Raw genomic sequence first — 16,546 nt, 5'->3', positions numbered from 1 at the left:
AACGGCAGCTAAGTTAAGGACCGTGTTGGAATGCGGCATGTGGCCGAAAATATAACGTACACAATAGTTGCCTGGAGCTCCACATCTGAAGTGAAGAAGAAGAAACTTGTGTTTAGTCATCTAAAGGACCGTGCCGTGTTCAATTTAGCTTCGTATTGAAGTTTCTAGATGCCGTCTGTGGATATACTTATTGAACATACACTCCGATTCCTGTTCTTGGCTGACAGGAGAGGAACGCAGTGCAGTCTTCTGCGGTCCACCTCAAGATTTGGTGTGTTTTGCGTTCTGACATGCTTTTCTGCTCACCACCGTTGTAAAGAGTAGTGATTTGAGTCACATTAGCCTTCCTGTCAGCTCCAAACCGTCTGGACGTTCTCCTCTCTGCTCTCACGGCATTGTGTTGCCCTACAAACAGTTCTGTGAGATTTCAGGCTAGACTTGTTACAGATTTGGATTTTTTCCCTCCCCTGCAATATCTGATCCGGCATTTTGTGCTGTCCTGTCGGCTAGATATCGATACTGGAAACCCTTTTTACACAGATGTTCCAGAATACTGGTGTAAAGAAGGCACCTCAGTATACTGGTTTTAGCGATTTACACTAAAATGAACCGAATAAAGCCACGTCAGAGGTGTCACGTGTCACAGCAGAGCGTCGGCGTCGAGGGTGACGTGTCTGTGGGATGGAAATACGAATACCCCGAGTGTACCGGCGCTGCTTTCAGAACAACAGCGGGTGGACGGAGGGTTGAGGTGCTTTTGGTAGCTGTGCACATTTATACTGTACCACTCTTCAAGTGAAGGTGCTGAGCATCACGTGCAATGTGTAATCACTGCCGTTAAATAATTCACGGTTAAGGGAAGTAACTGTGTGTGTGTGTGTGTGTGTGTGGGTGTGTGTGTGTGTGTGTGTGTGTGTGTGTATGCACACACATATGTGTTCTTTAGCTGAGCTGGGTTTTAGGGAGAAAGAGAGAGGGAGACAAATGGAGAAGGAGACAGCTGGTGAAAGAGACCGAAACAGAGAGAGGGAGACAGACAGAAAGAGAGAGAGACAGAGGGAGAGACAAAAAGAGAGGAAGACAGAAATAGAACAAGAGGGAGACAGAGAGAGAAAAAGAGAGAGAGAGAGAGAGGGAGGAAGACGGACAAAGAGAGAGGGAGACAGACAGAGGGGAGAGAGAAAGGAAGACAGAGAGGGACAGAAATAGAAAGAGGGGGAGGGACAGAGAGAGAGAGAGACAGAGGGAGAGACAGAAATAGAGAGGGAGAAAGAGAGAGAGAGAGACAAAGGGAGAGGGAGACAGATGGCGAAAGAGACCGAAACAGAGAGGGGGAGACGAAAATAGAGAGAGAGAGAGGAGAGACAAAAAGAGAGGAAGACAGAAATAGAACGAGAAGGAGACAGAGAGAGACAGAAATAGAAAGAGAGGGAGACAGACAGAGTGGGGAGAGAGAGAGAAATAGAAAGAGAGGGGATGGGAGAGAGAGAGAGGAAGACAAACACACAGAGAGAGAGAGACAGAAATAGAGAGGGAGACAGACAGAGGGGGAGAGAGAGAGAGGAAGACAGACAGAAATAGAAAGAGGGGGAGAGAGGGAGGAAGACAGACAGAGGGAGAGAAAGAGAGGGACACAGAGAGAGAGAAAGACAGACAGAGGTAGAGACAGAAAAAGAAAGGAAGACAATAGAAAGAGGGAGGGAGACAGAAAGAGAGGGAGAGACAGAAAAAGAAAGGAAGACAGAAATGGTGAGAGAGAGAGAGGAGTGGAGAGACTCCTGTAGCAACATGTTTGTGTGATCAGAAATATGTTAAGGAGAAAGTGTCTTAGTGAAAACTGAGGGATGAGAGTATTTGGTCCAAGAGTGAAACAAACACACACACACACACACACACACAGAGAGAGAGAGAGAGAGACGCGCGCGCCGGCGATCGATCTGTTTGTGTATTGGAGTGGAGACAGGCTATTTGGTGCTGACATCCCACCTTTGGAGACGGCTGTTAATCCTGAGCTCTGGGCTTTCAGGGAGCAGATTGTCAGGATTAAGAGCGTGTTTGTGTGCAGTCTTGTTCCACTACAGCACGGAAAGACCACCACAAAAACACAAAGCTGACAAATACACATCACACCCCTCACTAATGACGGCAAACAGGAAAAAGCACCTTGTAGAGACCTGCAGACTGGATCCCACCTCTGTTACTGCCAATCGACCCGGCGCAACTACACACACCCCTGCTCTGCATCCGCACGGCTTACACACAACACCAGGTGGGATAAAGGGGTACGAGTCCCGCCTTCTGCTGGCGCTGTAATGGGGAGAGAGAGAAGAAAACGGGCACAGAGAGAGAGAAAGACAGACAGACAGAGAGGCAGACACACACAGAGAAAGAGAAATAGAGAGACAGACAGAGAGAGACAGACACACACACACTCAGAAACGGAGAGATAGACAGAGAGACAGACACACACAGACAGACAGAGAGACAGACACACACAGAGAAAGAGAAATATATATAGAGAAAGACAGAGACAGACGCATAGAGAGAAATATAGACAGAGACGCTCAGAAACAGAGAGACAGACACACAGAGAAAGAAATATAGACAGACAGACACACAAAGAGAAATATAGACAGAGACAGACAGAGAGGAATATAGACAGACACACACACTCAGAAACCGAGACAGTGTGTGCATGCACAAGCGCACACAAACACACACAGAAAGAGACAGAGGGAGAGCAAGAAACAGACAGAAGGATGGAGACCGAGAGAGAGAGAGTGACACACAGAGAGAGAGAGAGAGAGAGAGAGAGAGAGAGAGCACTACTGTGTGTTTCCATTGTTATGGTTTGAACTAGTGTCAGTCTGTCTAAAGAGGACAAACAAAAACAGCTAAAGTGTGTGTGTGTGTCTCTCTCTCTCTCTCTCTCTCTCTCTCTCTCTCTCTCTCTCTCTGTGTCAAATAACATGGTTCATTCAACATGCTTAAAGAGCCAGAAGCTGTGATTTGGGTTCGATACAGGTGGAGCTGTAGCTCTGCTTGCCTACAGTCATACAGGACAAAAGACAATAGAAGCCCCTGTAGAGATGATTATATATCTATCTGGAGAAGTGTGTGTGAGACAGAGAGAGAGAGAATAAATGGATTAGTCTGTATCTCAGGCACTGGGTATAATTCAGTTTGCCTTATCGTCTGGCTGCTGGAAGCGAGGTGTTAATTGAAAAGTCTGATAGTGGAGTGGTGTGTGCACAAGGGTGTGCACGCGTGCGTGCGTGCGCGCGCCATGAGCAGGACGAGAAGAATAGGAAAAATTACGCCTCAGAGATTAATTTGTGTGCAGGTTATTAATGCTGTTCCTGGCAGGATTGCTTCCTGGTTTATTGTTTGAATAAAAATATAAATGTCATAACAATAAATGGCATTCTAATAAGAATATGGTTTATTAATAAAGCACCATTTTCACCCTTGAGCTGGTTTATAAATCAGTGCAGTAGAAGGGTTTCTGTTCCAAGCACCAGCAAACACCAATTTTAGTTCCTGCTCAATTTTAGTACTTTTCAAAAAGGATCTTTTTTTTTTTTTGGTCAGGAAAGATGCGATTTCCTTTTTGTACATGTTTGTAGCAGCACGTTGTCCAGAGCAACATCAAAACAAGAAAACGTACATATGTGACCCCTACTGCGCCATAGAGCCGGTTTATAAAGCAACGTTACTGTTCACTGAGCAGAAAGATAACGTACAAAACAACAAACGACCCCGAGTTCCTTGCTCATTGTCCGTTGACGTAACCAGTTGTGTAGTTTGCGTCAACTCTGTATTTTTACGTAACGTTATGATCAGGTTTCATCGACATTTGCTGTAGATAAAGTGCACCCTTGTAAAGATGAGTAAAAAGGGTTAGGGGAAAAAAAATCCACCTTTTGGTGAAGTCGCGTCATCTCGCACTGAAAAAATGAGAAAAATCCAACCTTTTAATTGAAATAAACAAATGACTCATCAAGAAATAATTACACCCCCGATTCCAAAAAAGTTGGGACAAAGTACAAATTGTAAATAAAAACGGAATGCAATGATGTGGAAGTTTCAAAATTCCATATTTTATTCAGAATAGAACATAGATGACATATCAAATGTTTAAACTGAGAAAATGTATCATTTAAAGAGAAAAATTAGGTGATTTTAAATTTCATGACAACAACACATCTCAAAAAAGTTGGGACAAGGCCATGTTTCCCACTGTGAGACATCCCCTTTTCTCTTTACAACAGTCTGTAAACGTCTGGGGACTGAGGAGACAAGTTGCTGAAGTTTAGGGATAGGAATGTTAACCCATTCTTGTCTAATGTAGGATTCTAGTTGCTCAACTGTCTTGGGTCTTTTTTGTCGTATCTTCCGTTTTATGATGCGCCAAATGTTTTCTATGGGTGAAAGATCTGGACTGCAGGCTGGCCAGTTCAGTACCCGGACCCTTCTTCTACGCAGCCGTGATGCTGTAATTGATGCAGTATGTGGTTTGGCATTGTCATGTTGGAAAATGCAAGGTCTTCCCTGAAAGAGACGTCGTCTGGATGGGAGCATATGTTGCTCTAGAACCTGGATATACCTTTCAGCATTGATGGTGTCTTTCCAGATGTGTAAGCTGCCCATGCCACATGCACTAATGCAACCCCATACCATCAGAGATGCAGGCTTCTGAACTGAGCGCTGATAACAACTCGGGTCGTCCTTCTCCTCTTTAGTCCGAATGACACGGCGTCCCTGATTTCCATAAAGAACTTCAAATTTTGATTCGTCTGACCACAGAACAGTTTTCCACTTTGCCACAGTCCATTTTAAATGAGCCTTGGCCCAGAGAAGACGTCTGCGCTTCTGGATCGTGTTTAGATACGGTTTCTTCTTTGAACTATAGAGTTTTAGCTGGCAACGGCGGATGGCACGGTGAATTGTGTTCACAGATAATGTTCTCTGGAAATATTCCTGAGCCCATTTTGTGATTTCCAATACAGAAGCATGCCTGTATGTGATGCAGTGCCGTCTAAGGGCCCGAAGATCACGGGCACCCAGTATGGTTTTCCGGCCTTGACCCTTACGCACAGAGATTCTTCCAGATTCTCTGAATCTTTTGATGATATTATGCACTGTAGATGATGTGTTCAAACTCTCTGCAATTTTACACTGTCGAACTCCTTTCTGATATTGCTCCACTATTTGTCGGCGCAGAATTAGGGGGATTGGTGATCCTCTTCCCATCTTTACTTCTGAGAGCCGCTGCCACTCCAAGATGCTCTTTTTATACCCAGTCATGTTAATGACCTATTGCCAATTGACCTAATGAGTTGCAATTTGGTCCTCCAGCTGTTCCTTTTTTGTACCTTTAACTTTTCCAGCCTCTTATTGCCCCTGTCCCAACTTTTTTGAGATGTGTTGCTGTCATGAAATTTCAAATGAGCCAATATTTGGCATGAAATTTCAAAATGTCTCACTTTCGACATTTGATATGTTGTCTATGTTCTATTCTGAATACAATATCAGTTTTTGAGATTTGTAAATTATTCCATTCCGCTTTTATTTACAATTTGTACTTTGTCCCAACTTTTTTGGAATTGGGGTTGTATTTTTAACAAACGTGTGCCAATATTATTGTCACTCCTGCATTTAATACTTTGTACAGCCTCCGTTTGGGGGTAAAACAGCACTGAGTCTCTCCTATAACATTTTATAAGGTTGGAGATGCAGAGCAGGGCATCTGAGACCATTCCTCTTTACACAACCTCTCCAGATCATCTAGGGGCCGAGGCCCTCTCTTGTGCTCTCACTTCGCAGGTTTTCAGTGGGGGTTCAGGTCAGGGGACTGAGATGGCCAGGGCAGAAGCTGTGTTCTGTGCTCAGAGAACCATTTTTGTGTTGATTTGGGCATATGCGTCGGATCATTGTCCTGCTGGAAGAGCCAATGTTTTTTAGTTTCCTGGCAGAGGCAGACAGATTTTGATTTAAAACGTCCTGGTACCATATTTCATGGAGTCCATGATGCCATGAACCCTAACAAGGTTTTCAGGGCTTTTGGAGGAAAAACAATCCCACAACATCACAGAACTTGCACCATATTTTACAGTTGGGATCGGGTTCTTTTCATTATAGCCATCCTTTTTACACCAAACCCACCTTGAGTGTTTATTGCCAAAAAGCTCCATTTTTGTTCCATCAGACCAGAGAACACGGTTCCAGTCAAAGTTGTAGTAGCGTTTCACAAACTTCAGCTGTTTACGTTTGTGGTTAACTGACAGAAAAGACTTTTTTTTTTTCTGGGAAACCTTCCAAATAATCTGTTGGTATGGAGGGTGGAGTCTGATGGTAGTTTTGGAGACTTGGAAATAGAGCCCTGCACTCCCGCGGGAGTCCCGCGGGACCCGACGCAAAGCAGTGCGGCGCGGGACAAATTTTGAAAGCTCATTGCGGGCGCAGGCGGAAGGGGGAGCGCACAATGCGGGAGCGGGCGGGAGAGGTGATAAGCTGCAGTCCCGCTAACTAAAAACGTGTTTAAAATAAAATTTATAAATTATTAATTTATGTCTATCATATATAATTTGTGCTGGATATTTTATTTGGCATTAATAAAAACATTTTAAGATGCCTAAATTTGCGGATGTGGTCTAATCTCGCGTACGTTTCCGATTCCTTTCCGCTCTTCCGTGTTTGAGATTTTGGTAGGTATGTTAGGCATCTCTGTAAAGCCTCAGCTGCGCATGCCGCCTGGCAACGCGCACCCTCACTACGTGCGCTAGGTGAAGGATCGGTCAGTGGAGAGCTCAGCTAAGCTTGCATGTTTAATTCCCCAAGCCAATGACAAGAACTTTCATGAGAAATAACGTGAACGTCTGCATCATGCGGGATTTGCAGGTGGGAGCGGGACAAAATATGGCAGGTGCGGGCGGGAGCGGGACTGAAAATCATAATTCTTTGCGGGAGCGGGACTGCACAATGCGGGAGCGGGCGGGAGCGGGACTGAAAATTCTGTCCCGCGCAGACCTCTACTTGGAAACCCCAAGATTTCACTTTTACTTGTAATTCACCAACAGTGATCCCTGTTTTTTTTTGTTTGTTTGTTTGTTTGTTTGCTTGCTTTTTGTTTTTTGCTTCTCTTACCCTCTGTCACACTGTGTACATGGGGGGGAAAAACCCTTGCATCCTCTTCCTGGCACGTTTGTAACAGTTCCAGTTGGTGTCCCTCTTTGTATTATTATTAGGGCTGGGAATATTAACGCGTTAATCGCGATTAGATTAATGTAAATTGTGATCGCGAATATTTTTTTTTAATCGCGATCAGTTTACCAGCATTTTCCGCACTTCTACCATCCACATGCAGCTCCTCTGGTTGTATTAATTAAACTCATTTTCGGTTAAACGCGCTATTTCGAGTTTGCTAGTCTTTTGTTCCTTCTACGCATCCGTAGGCAGCTCGAGCGGAAGCGTGTGGTTTCCATCGAGTCGTTGGCATTGGCATGGAAGGACACGCTGTTGTCTTCAGTTTAGTCCTCTTTTGTGATGGATAAGCAACGGTTTTCTGGACCTCTGAATGGTTTGTTTGAATTTAAAAAACATCCAGACGGACAAGTCGACAAGACGAGAGTAAAATGCACCCTGTGTCAAGCAGTAGCCAGTCATTCATTCTTAATACTTGTTTTCCTTTCTCTACACTCTTTTTGAAATAAAAAAGGCCAAAAGATAATTTAAGACACAATGGTCAGAAATACTTTGCATTGTGGGTTTAACTTTCGATTCGAACGGTCTTACTGCAAAATATCAATTTTACACATGCAAAGTAAATCAAGATTAATCGCGATTAACTATGAAATTTCTGAGATTAGTTGCGATCAAGAAAATTAATCTTTTGACAGCCCTAATTATTATTATTATTATTATTATTATTATTATTGCCCTAACAGGAGAAATGAACGTTTTCAGGCTAGTAGCTTTTTTTTTTTTTCTTTATAGCCATTCCCTGACTTCTGAAGGTCAACACACTTCTCCCTCATTTGGATTGTGTGCTCTCTTATCTTTCCCATGCTGATGGATGACTAACCCTGTGTCCGAAATCACTCGCTGTATAGTGGACTATATAGTGAGTTGGCCATTTTGTAGTGCTGTCCGAACGTATAGTGAGAATTATTACACCCTATATAGTGTTCTCATCGTATCCCACAATGCATCGTGAAAAGCAGTGTACAACCGATGGTTACTAACCAAGCAATGTATCCCATCATGCATTGCGGTCACGCTGAAAGGAAAAAAGTGTGTTGGGATGAATGGACGGAGGAAGAAACACATTATAAACAAACATTCAAGTACAATTCAAAACAGTAAGAGAATAGCAAAAAAAAAAAGCTAAAATGGAGTAAGACAGACAAAATACAAGAATAAAAGTTAGAGTCCGGAGCGAGGAATTAATCAAACGCCTCAAATTTGATTTAATAAAAGGCAGCGGCGAAGAAGAAGGAAAGGATTCAGTCTTGATTTAAAAGAACTGAAAGATGCAGGTACTTTGTCTTGATTAATGTGGGAAATTATACGCTCAGTATAATATGGATTTATCACAAAAATACATGCGTGGATTTATTATTTTGAAAACCCACCAGCTGGCACATTTTAATTATGTGACAGTAATGACATAAATAACGACGCGACGGAGTAGTGTCCGAAAGTATGTGTTCATTTTACCAACGAGCTCACTGTATAGTCCTCTATATAGTAATTCCCTATATAGTGAGTACCGCGAGCTGGTCTAGTGGTTAGCGTGTCCGCCTCTCGATCGAGAGATCGCGAGTTCTACTCTACCAAAGACCTTCATAAAAATGGTACCTACTGCCGTCTGGCAAGGCACGCTGCAATACAGATGCGAATGGGGAGTCAAACCCTCGCAGTTACCAGAGGACTAGCCCCCCACTGTTAAGCCTAGGTCACAACCGGCCGTGCGATTTTTGGCATTTCCCAAATCGCTGCGGTTTTTTTTGTTCGTGGAGAAAGACGCACGTTGGCCGTAAGTTTGTCTTGCAACCTGAAAAAAACGTAAGCGCCCGTAGAGTTTGTTTGACATGACAAAGAACCTCTGCGGCCAGTCTACGGCTCGAAAATCAGCACGTCACACGCGCGCCCTCCGTGCGTTTCTTGCGTTTTTTGCACGTAGACCGGCCGTAGGAGCACGTACGGCCGGTTGTGACCGAGGCTTTACCTTAGCTATGTAATAGATGAGAGGCCTAGGGCTACGGAAACGGAGATCGGCGCCGCCCTATGCGCCACATGGCGTGGGAAGGACTTGATATAGTGAGTAGGGAGTAGTGAACGAATGAGTGATTTCAGACACAGGTTAAGTGAATTTGGCCTCTGTGTCACCTCATATTTGTTCCCCAGTTAATCAGGAAGTCATGGATTACAGCTTGAAAGTTCCTACACACGCCAGTCAACTCAAGAATACCGTACAGTTTAAATGGGAACATTTGTGTTCACTATAATTTCCAAGGGTGCCAATTATAGTGGCGCATGTGTTTTTGTTGAAAATAATTACTTCTTGATGAGGGATCTGTTTTTCTCGGAATAAATGTATTTCAGTGAAAGGTTGGCTTTTTCTCTTTTTATTTATTTATTTTCAGTGAGGGATGAAGTGACTTCACCAAAAGGTGGATTTTTTTTCCCTAACCCTTTTTACTCATCTTTACAAGGGGGGGGGGCAATAATCATGGAGGGCACTGTATATGGTCAAAATGAACCGTGTTGGTTGAGCCAACAAATCTAACAAACAAATTTGTTGAAATAATTAACATTGAACTCTTAAAACCAAACATGAGGAGTTCTTTTCCCACCCTTACAAGATGTACGCAGAGCTCTTGTGCGGTGATCGGGTCACCCAGCGAGGCCTGAAGTATCTTTTCACCGTGGCTTTTTCCTCGTGTCCATCACCTCACAGTGGAAAAAGTCTTTGTCTCATGAGAGATCTGCCATTTAAATGTCTTCTTTTGCACTGCCATGTCTGACATTTACCGTGACATTTCAGCTCCCTACTGTATTTACGTATCAACTCGGTCCAAACCGATCGTCTCCGTTATTTCAACTCTGATCGCTCTCCGCACGCTGCATTTTAACTCTGTCTTCCACCATACTTCGAATGTCAGTACTTTTATTTTTATTTATATGCTGCCCCACACTGTTAAAGGGGTACCAAATATAATATATACAGTTGCTGATGTGACAAAGTAACGTATTCTTAAGTATTCTATCAAATTTATATACTAGAAAACAACGAAATATCTTGGTAATTGTAAATATAATACTTTATACGCTAAACCGCACAAGAGTCGCCATTTTTAAAAGACCGTGACGTCAGCGCTACCCACTGCACTAGCGGAACTCTCCGAAATAGAGGAGATAAGCGTGTAATCATGGCGTCGGGCGCATCAAGTGAAAGCGACAGCTCTGTCGAATCATACGAAGAGATCCCGCAAGACACACCGCAAGCAGGCTATGGCTTAGAAGGGTACCAGTTTGAACCTAGGAGAGGTACTATGTAGTGGAAGTTCATTATGTCTAACTATTAAAGCTATTTTAAGTTCGTTTCTTAAGACAAGGATTTTTTAAGATGTTACCTTGTTGACAGTTTCGGCGAGAATCTTCCGCCTTCTTCAAAACAGTCACCAGATGTCGAGTGGTGACGTGCCTTATCAGCTGATGTTACGCTATGGAGGCGTGAACATCCCGCCCAATTTGACAGGTAGTTCACGCCTCCTGCCGTCAGGTCGCTCCTCCAGGACACATCTGGTGACTGTTTTGAAGAAGGCGGAAGATTCTCGCCGAAACTGTCAACAAGGTAACATCTTAAAAAATCCTTGTCTTAAGAAACGAACTTAAAATAGCTAGGAGAGGTACTCTCGACTCCGGTGATGAAATAAGAGAAGAAAGCTCGGATGACAGCGAGGATGAGACTGACGCTGACCATGGGCGTGGCGAGCGTAGGGCAGAGCGTCTGCGTGCAGGTGACACGGCGTGGTGCTCGTGCGGAAAATGTAACGTGGAGTTGCTCACGAGTCCAGCAGAATTTATTTGCTGCAATGAGATAGGCGCCACCCGTGGACTTGCGAAATCGTCGCAAGAGGCAGAAACAGGTATTTCACACGTGCTATTCCCAACCTCAATGAGCCAACACAACTGGGCACATACATACGTCATGAGTGTTACGCAGAGAAAATGAACGTGCATTCTGATTGGATAAAATTAATATCATGGCGGGCTGTTCAAACTGCGGAAATAGTTTGCTCGAGCTACTTTCAAAACACTATAACTTTCCAACCTTAGAACAAAAAACTTTTGTAAGTCTTGAATAAGGTTCGTTAATGTGTGCTTTATTGTTATATTTACTCTATATATTGCCCTCTGTTCCCCTTTAATGAGTAGCAGTACTTTGATTTTCCTGGTTTGCTTGGCCTTAGCTTTGACCTGCTCCCTAATCTGTGATTGGAAAGTTCTGCGTATGGTATAGTTGAGCAAGAAATCAAATTCAACAGGGTGTGTTTTACATAAATAAGTCAAGAGCTATGGCATGTTTGGCGTCTCATGTTTGCTTTATATGTGATCGTGATGAAGCAAGATTCAAGATGTCTTTATTGAAATTGGCAGTGAAGTCGCCACTGAATTACTTTCAATTTACAGACTTAAAAATTAAAAACTTATACGCCTAACGATATTGCACGTCTCGTAACATTTCGTAATTAAAAGTAGTAAGATTCTTACACTATACCCCTTACACACAATGATTAACACATTCATAAAATCCACATAACTTAAATAAAATATGTATACATCGATTGCACTTAATTTTTCAATCATCTGAAAACAGAGAAGTGTTAACGACATGGAAAATATTTGCGGCTTGCTGCTGATGGAAGTTATTCCCCAGACTTATTGAGCAGGTTGCACATGTACGGAATAGGAGAGTTACTATATCGGTTTGTTCTTGTTTTGGGGCAGTTCAGTTTCTGACTGATCAATTGAAATGAAAGGTGAAGCAATTCTCGCAAACAAGGGGAAAATCTTTTCCCGATGGGCTGTGAAGAATTCGCGGAATTCCGCGGATTTGATCGCAAAAATACCATTTTTGTAAATCGTGTATTTTGGTTAAAAAAAAAAAAAATGTAGGGTTGGGGGTACTCTGCTAATGGTTGGGGACTGTAATCACCGACGAGTACATTGTTTGTTTACTGGATTGGAGGGGAATCTAACGTCAGGTTGCAATTATATTTTCTGCTGTGGTTGCAAGCATTGGATCCATAAAAAAATGCTCTGGCATCTCTGGAAGACTCACTCCTTGACCCTGACTTCGGATGCAGTCGTTGCCTTGGTATTGCCAGCTCTACTGACGATAGACCATTCAACCATGTTATGGCAGACGACCACAAACTAGAGGTGGTTGACTCCTTTTGTTACCTGGGAGACTCAATATCAGCAGGAGGTGCTTGTGAAGATGCCACCATCACTCGGGTCCGAACTGCTTGGGGGAAATTCCGTGAGCTGCTCCTCATCTTGGCGAGCAAAAGCCTTTCCCTAAAGACCCGGGGCTCCGTTTACAACTCGTGTGTACGAAGCACAATGCTCTATGCCGGTGAGTGCTGACCTAGGAAGAAGGCCGACCTGTATCGCATAAAAAGGAATGAGTGCTCCATGCTTAGATGGGTATGCGGTGTGCGGGGAGACGCCAACATTCCAACTTCCTCCCTGCTAGGAAAGCTCCACCTGACTGATACCAACGCAGCCATTGCTGTAAGATGCTTGAGGTGGTATGGACATGTTTGCCGCAGTGCTGCTTGGATTTCCAGGGTTGTTGATCTTGATGTGTGTGGGCGAAAACCTAGGGGCCGCCCCCGAAAAACCTGGTTGGAGGGTGTCAATAGTGATCTCAAGAAGTACTGTCTTTCGGCAGCCGACGCGCAGAATCGTGGAAAATGGAAGGCTGCCATGAAACGTCTAACCTGCCCAGAGGTGGAACCATGACGTAAAACTGGATAGCAGCAGCAGGTGTCTCTACATTAGTCAAGTCAAGTTTATTTGTATAGCGCTTTTAACAATAAACATTGTCGCAAAGCAGCTTTACAGAATTTGAACGACTTAAAACATGAGCTAATTTGTCCCTAATCTATCCCCAATGAGCAAGCCTGTGGAGACGGACGGTGGCAAGGAAAAACTCCCTCAGACGACATGAGGAAGAAACCTCGAGAGGAACCAGATTCAAAAGGGAACCCATCCTCATTTGGGCAACAACAGACAACATGACTATAACATTAACAGTTTTAACATGAAGTCAGTTTCGTTGATGTTATAAACTCTTCATTGATGGAAACCTGAGTGCAAACTGAGGCATTTCAGGGAGGCGGGTCAACCACGGGCTCTGGGAAACGGTTTGGCTTAATAGCTTGGCCAGACCAAATGCTCGGAGAGCTTTGAAGTCGCGTTAGCCAGGCTACCGGGCAGCATCACTCGGAACACCGTGCCAAGCACAAAAGCACCGCCGCACAGAGTGATGCTAAAGAGCAACAAACCCACTGCAGTCCATAGCGAGGAGCACAGGCATCACCCACGGCGGACCAAGGCCTGAAGGAAACCGACGCCCAAAACTGAGTCTGGAGCTACATCACAGTCGGCGGACAAAACGTTCAAACAAAGAACAAACATCAAACTATACAAACACAAAAAGAAAAACAAAGGGGGGGGGGATAAAAAGTGCTGGTGAGAAGCGGCAGCCAAAATGCGCACAGCATACTCTCAACTGGAAACGGGCCAATCATTGTGCCATAAATCCTTGCTATGTCTTGGTTGGGAGACTGGCAACACAAGTTTGACTCCTACCAGTCATTGTTCATGTCTTTGGGGAGGAGGGTCAAGAAATTGTCAATCATACCTATCAAGGAACATGTCAGAGTCATCAAACTAGTTGAGGAAAAAAAAATACAAAAATTCTGACATGACAGTCTTTTCGTCAAGGTTTGGCCAAGACGCCACATCGCTCTTCTTCAATTATGTCAAACTACAAGGACAAGGAACGTTCGTTATTCATTATGCTCGTTTTCGGAAATTTGTCGGCCGTGACAAAATCGTGTCATAATCTGGCTGAACACGTGTAGTTTGATCTCGGCGTCAGAAAGCGTGCGTGTTTACCGACTCATAACCGTAAACTGTTACAACATAAACTGTTTACAGCTTTTTAAACCACAGTTATGCCTTCAAACATCTGGGGGCGGGGCCAAGGAGGCCAAACCTTACAAAGCAGCACTAAGGAAAAAAAAATACAATTCTGGCTGTCCAAGATGGCCGCCCCTTAACCAATTTTAGTGACGTGAATACAGTTTGAATGTTTACACTTTCACAGAAAATGACAAGTCCCTGCGAATTAGTTGTTACTATGGAAACGACAACATATTGGAGCAAGTAAATTAATATAAACTTGTAATTTGCCTTGAAATCAGAACTGCTGTTAGAACTGGTGTTATAGAAAAGTCATCAACATATTTTGACCAATCAGATTTGAGAATTCAGGAGTGCTGTGATGAGATCTATGATTAAGTATAAGGCCCTGTCCACACGGCAACGGATTCAGGTGACTCTGATACAATTGCTTATCGTTTCGGCCTGGCGTCCACACGGCACCGGCGTTTTGGGTGCCCAAAACGCAATCTTTTTGAGAACGGGTTCCAGAGTGGAAAGATCTGGCAACGTTGCCGTTGTGAAGTCGTCTGGATGAGTAGAACGGATTTGTTTACGATGACGTCACAACCACATGACTGTGAGTGCTTCACGCTGGGTAGAAGTGTAACGAACTCGATGCGAGTTGTCAACAAATCCTATAACTTGGTTCATGAAACGCGCTTACAAAATATTTTCACTGTGAATATTTATTGTGTAATGGTGCAAAGTGAGAGAGAGAGAGAGAGAGAGAGAGAGAGAGACTCTGCCCTTAGGGCAGAGTCAATCCCGCCAGCAAAAATAGGGAAAAAAAAGGAGCGATCTCACCTCTTCAGATGTTGGTTTAAGTCCTACAATACATTCCTCAAAAAGGGCGTAGAAGAGCAAATTAATCCATCAACGTGTAGCATTCAATTTATTCCGGACCATTAAAGACGCCGCCTTCCGCGTAGAATCATACGTCATCCTCACCGCCATATTGGATAGGTCAAAGCGGAGAATAAAGATTAGCTGCGTTTAACTGTACCAACAGGTTTACCGTCCAAACGAGATCACATGGGATTACCTTTCACAGGTGAGACTGAAAAAATACTTTTCATTGTATTTGGTCATTATAATGTAATTTTACGAACAGATTTTCCTGACTTTGTGGCTAATATGAAGTCTCGCGCATAATAGTTTATGTGCATGCATCCTTACTTCTTCTATTGTTCTGGTGTCGCCGAAGGGACCGTCTTACAGCGCCCCTAGAGGTGTGGCATGTGTATTGCATTGTTTTCAGCAAGCGTTGCGTTGTCATATGGACCTGATATTTTACTGATCGTTGCCCATTTGGGCGCGATATATTTTTAAATAACATCTCGTTGCCGTTGTCGTGTGGATGTAGCCTAAATTGTGAAATTGCAGGAAGTTTCTGGAAGTGTAACATGATGTACTGTATATGATTTATTAATTGGGCCTGAAATGATGTATTATGCAGCGATAAATCATGATGCAAATTTGTGGCAATTCGAATCAGTGAAATATAAAATGAATCGTGATTTTTATCAGGCTAGGAAATCTTAGTTTTTCTTAGCTGTAGTTGTATTGTTTAGACAGCAGAGGAGACGGTAAAACATATAATAGAATGTACGTGATGTGACTTCACCATAGGTGGAAGTAATACAGCTCTAATGCCATGAAAACACACAAAAACATCAAAAATTGGAAAGAGCTGTTGTGGGATAGACTCTGCAAATATTTAACAAGAAATCGGAGCTCTCTTTTTACAGACTGCTGAAAGATAAAGAAAAGAGAAGCAAATGGAGGGAGAACAAATATTCATAAAAGTTTATTAAGAAAAGGCCTATTTGTTATTAACTTCTCATTTTTAATAAAAGGAATATTTTAGTTCAGTGGTTCTCAAACTTTTTTCACCAAGTACCACCTCAGAAAATACTTGGCTCTCCAAGTACCACCATAATGACCAACATTAAAATACAGTAGCGTAGTAGGCCTAAGTATTCATTCAAAACAAGGAGGAGGTTTTATTTAACAAGTATATTTAATATTGTTGGCCACTGTAACATTACGCACAGTACTTTAAACAGTAACAGTGTTTAAATATAGGAAAATAAAACACTGTCCTTAAATAATGAATCAAATAAAATTAATTGCACATAAAAGTGAAATAAACATTGTACTAAAATAAATCAAGCTGTATGGCAAAATATCTACTGTTCTTAATGCGCTCAATCAGTGTCTTTTTAACATCGTCAGCCATGTCGTTTATTCTCCTTGACATGGTGTCATTTGAAAGCGGCACCAAGTTTAACTCTCCGGCAGC

The 16,546-nt window shown here is 43.1% G+C and overlaps 1 protein-coding gene across 1 annotated transcript in view; it reads left to right on the top strand.

The window, feature by feature from the left end:
• The window catches only part of vps8 (VPS8 subunit of CORVET complex), a 414,958-nt gene that overhangs the window by 207,783 nt on the left and 190,629 nt on the right, over nt 1-16,546 (top strand). The window lies entirely within an intron of this gene.

Source organism: Neoarius graeffei, chromosome 18 (assembly GCF_027579695.1).
Source record: "Neoarius graeffei isolate fNeoGra1 chromosome 18, fNeoGra1.pri, whole genome shotgun sequence".
Lineage (NCBI taxonomy): Eukaryota > Metazoa > Chordata > Actinopteri > Siluriformes > Ariidae > Neoarius > Neoarius graeffei.
The sequence above is the reverse complement of the archived record's forward strand: the minus strand, read 5'-3'. Positions and strand labels throughout refer to the sequence as shown.